This window comes from Panthera pardus, unplaced genomic scaffold (assembly GCF_024362965.1).
Source record: "Panthera pardus isolate Hobbes unplaced genomic scaffold, ASM2436296v1 HiC_scaffold_13, whole genome shotgun sequence".
Lineage (NCBI taxonomy): Eukaryota > Metazoa > Chordata > Mammalia > Carnivora > Felidae > Panthera > Panthera pardus.
This window is the reverse complement of record NW_026526688.1, coordinates 36,540,212-36,544,686: the sequence shown is the minus strand read 5'-3', so window position 1 is coordinate 36,544,686 and position 4,475 is coordinate 36,540,212. Positions and strand designations below refer to the sequence as shown.

The following is a 4,475-nucleotide window of genomic DNA, read 5'->3' as shown; positions in this document are numbered from 1 at the left end:
CAGCCCAGAAGGTAGTTAACATACCCCTGCCCGTGTTTTTTTTGGCCAGAACTCATTCATGCACCTGCTGGAAGACTGCGAAATGTAGTCTAGCTACCCAGGCGGATAAGGGAAACAATTTCCCAGTTTCTATAGTTGCCAATGAAGAGAGAGGGAGAGGGAGTCAAGAATGAGTACTTTCAGGCCTAGGAACCAGAAGATTAATGGTATCATTGATACACATAAGAAAATTCAAAAGGGAAGCTACAAGGATCTAAAGCTTGGCATTTTACATCCATATGCCTAGTAATTAACCCAACAGAATAATAAAGTAAATTTGCTCAGACATACAGTTGCAACATTATCCCAGAAGCTTAGCATAACAATCTGACTCTTTCTTACATGATACAAGAAGTAACATGGTACAAGAAGTAACATATGACACAAAAACATTGGCAACAAGTTTTAATTTAGCTTTCCTCAAACCAAAGAAATGTAATGTTATCAAAGGGCACTATTAAGAGAGTAAAAGGGCAACCCACAGAATGGGAGATAATATTTGCAAATTACTTACCAGATAAGGGACTAATGTACAGAATATATAAAGAACTCCTACACCTCAACAACAAAAAACAAACAACCCAATTCAAAACATGGACAAAGGACTCAAACAGACATTTCTCCAAAGAAGATATACAAATAGCCCATAAGTACAAGGAAGGATTCTCAACACCACTAATCATTAGAGAAATTTAAATCAAAACCAATGAGAAATCACTTCACACCATTTGGATGGCTATTATTAAAAACAAAACGAAACCGTTTTTTTCATAACTAATTGGCTGCAAGAACACAGGTGTCATGAAAACCACCACTAAAAGTAAATCAAAATGAGAAAGGTAAAAACTCCTATCAACATCCCCATCATTGGACATGTAGATTCGGGCAAGTCTACCACTACTGGCTATGTGATCTATGAATGTGGTGGGATTGACAAAAGAACTACTGAAAATTTTGAGAATGAGGCTGCTGACATGGGAAAGACTCCTTCAAGTATGCCTGGGTCTTGAAAGCTGCACATGAACGTGGTGTTACCATTGATATTGCCCTGTGGAGATTCAAGACCAGCAGGTTTTATGTGACCATCACTGATGCCCGGAAGACACGGAGACTTTATCAAAAACATGATTACAGGCACATCTCAGGCTGACCATGCTGTCCTGTTGCTGCTGGTGTGAATTTGAAGCATGTGTCTCCACATAGGGGCAGACCTGTGAGCATGCCTTTCTGGCTTACACATGAGTGTGAAACTAATTATTGGTGTTAACAAAATGGATTCCACTGAGCCACCATACAGCCATAAAAGATACGAGGAAATCGTTAAGGAAGTCATCACCTACATTAGGAAAATTGGCTACAACCCCAACATAGTAGCACTTGTGCCACTTTTTGGTTGGAATGGTGACAATATGCCAAATGCTGACTTGCCCTGGTTCAAGGGATGGAAAGTCCCCCATAAAAATGGAAATACCGGTGGAACCACACTGCTTGAAGCTCTGGATTGCATCCTGCCACCAACTCATCCAACTGAGGAGACTTTGCCCCTCCAGGATGTCCATAAAATTGGTGATATTGGTACTGTCCCTGGGGGCCAAGTGGAGACTGGTATTCTCAAACCCATGGTGGCCACCTTTGCTTTAGTCAGTGTTACAACTAAAGTAAAGTTTGTTGAAGTGCACCACGAGGCTTTAAGTTAAGCTCTTCCTGGGTACAGTGTAGGCTTCAAGGTCAACAACGTGTCTGTCAAAAATGTTTGTCTTGGTACTGTGGCTGGTAACAGCAAAAATGACCCACCAATAGAAGCAGCTGGCTTCACAGCTCAGGTGATTATCCTGAACTATCCAGGCGAAATCAGTGCTGGATATGCACCTATATTCACACTGCTCACAAATTTGCTGAGCTGAAGGAGATTGATCATCACCCTGGGAAGAAGCTGGAAGATGGCCACAAGTCCTTGAAATCTGGTGGTGCTGCCATCGTTGATATGGTTCTTGGCAAGCCCATGTGTGTTGAGAGCTTCTCTGACTATCCTCCTCCGAGCCATTTTGCTGTTCATGACATGAGACAGACGGTTGCTGTAGGTGTCATCAAAGCAGTGGACAAAAAGGCAGCTGAAGCTGGCAAGGTCACTAGAAAGCTCAGAAACCTAAATGAGTATTATTCCCAATACCTGCTTCCTCAGTTTTAATCAGTGGTAAAAGAATGGTCTCAGAACTATTTGTGTCAATTGACCACTTAAGTTTAATAGTAAAAGACTGGTTAATGATAACAGTGCATCTAAAACCTTCAGAAGAAAAGGAGAATGGTGTGTGTGTGTGTGTGTGTGGCAATTTATTAGTTTTTTAAATCAGTACTTTTTAATGGAAACAACTTGACCAAAAATCTGTCACAGATTTTTGAGCCCCATTAAAACAAAAGTTTAGTGAGAAAAACAAAACAAAATATAACAAGTAACATCTTGGTGAGGATGTGCAGAAATCAAACCCTTGTGCATTGCTGTTTGGAATGCAAAATGATGTAACTGCTATGAAAAACCAAATAGTGGTTTTTAAAAAAATTAAACATGTATTTACAATGTGATCCAGCAATTCCACTTCTAAATATATACACAAAAGAACTGAAGGCAAGGATATGAGTAGGTATTTCTATGCCCATGTTCATAGCAACAGTAACCAAAAGGTGGAAGCCACCCAAATATCCATTGACAGATGAGTAGATAAACAAAATGTGGTTGATGTATACAATAGAATATTATTCAACCTTTAGAAGGGAGGAGATTTGAACACATGCTACAATATGGATGATCCTTGAAGACATAGGCTAAGTGAAATAAACCAGTCACAAAAGGACAAATATTCTAGGACTTCATTTACATGAGGCTCCTAGAGCAGTCAAATTCATAGAGACAGAAAGTAGAACGGGAGATGCCAGGAGCTGGGAGGTGGAAGAATGGGGAGTTAGTGTTCAATGGGTACAGAGTTTCCGTTTGGGAAGATGGAAAGTTCTGGAGAGGGCTGATGCTGATGGTTGCACAACAATGTGGATGTGCTTAATGCACTGAACTGTCTGCTTTAAAATGGTTAGTAAATTTTATGTTATGTATATTTTGCCATAATTTTTAAATCCCAGTGTAGTTAGCATGTAATGTTATATTAGTTTCAGGTATATGATATAGTGATTCAACAATTCTATACATTACTCAGTGCTCATCATGATAAGTGTACTCTTAATCCCCTTCACCTGTTTTACCCATCCCCCCACTTACCTCCCCTCTAGCAAACACCAGTTTATTTTCTATATTTATGAGTCCGGCTTTTTTGCTTCTTTCTTTTTCTTTGTTCATTTGTTTTGTTTCTTAAATTCCACTTATGAATTAAATCATGTGGTATTTGTCTTTCTCTGAACTGACTTATTTCACTTAGCATCATACTCTCTAGATCTATCCATGTTGTTGCAAATGGCAAGATTTCATTCTTTTCATGGCTGAGTAACATTTTGGGGTGTGTGTGTGTGTGTGTGTGTGTGTACACCACATCTTCTTTATCCATTCCTTTATCAGTGAACACTTGGGTCGCTTCCATATCTTGGCTATTATAAATAATGCTGCTATAAACATAGTGGTGCATATATCTTTCAAATTAGTGTTTCCATTTTTGTTGGGTAAATACCCAGTAGTGGAATTATTAGTGCATATGGTAGTTCTATTTTTAAGTTTTTGAGGAACCTCCATACTGTTTTCCACAGTGGCTGCACCAGTTTGCATTCCCACCAGCAGTGCACAATGGTTCCTTTTTCTCCACATCCATGCCAACACTTGTTTCTTGTGTTTTTAATACTAGCCATTCTGACAGGTGTGAAGTGATAGCTCATTGTGGTTTTGATTTGCATTTCCCTAATCTTTAGTGATGTTCACCATAATTTGTTAAAAGAATAGCATGGGTAAGTTCATCTCTCTAAATATGCAGACTCTGCCAAAATGTGATTAGTATACACATTCTCTGCTCAGAGGCCCTCCCAACCACACATCTGCTTCAGCAGTAAGCTCATAATCTCTGTGCATCCCCAAACCTTCTCCCGGCTCTTCACCACAGTCCATGTGCACACAGACTGCCAGGAGTCAAGGGGGGACCTCACTGGCCTCTTCTCTTCCCTCCTGTGAGCCTCCCCATCCAACAGGCAAGTCTCTCAAATCCATTTTCCCCTTTTCTCACTGTGGCCTCAGGAACTGCTTCAGTTCTGGCTTCACAGAAGCTTAGCTCACTGTCTCTCATACTGACAGCTGCAATGGCCTCTAAGCAGGTCCCACTGCTCATGTCTCATCCAACCTTCTTCTCATTGTGGGGGCATCTTCCTGACCCAGGCCATGGTCTGCTCTGAGTTCTCTCAGGAGGTACTATGTAAAATGCACATGTTATCTTACCCTCACCCCTGGCAGG

The 4,475-nt window shown here is 40.5% G+C and overlaps 1 pseudogene; it reads left to right on the top strand.

Moving 5' to 3' along the window:
- The first annotated feature begins 869 nt into the window (after positions 1 to 869).
- On the top strand, positions 870 to 2,227 carry LOC109277412 (elongation factor 1-alpha 1-like; annotated as a pseudogene).
- The last annotated feature ends 2,248 nt before the right edge of the window (positions 2,228 to 4,475 follow it).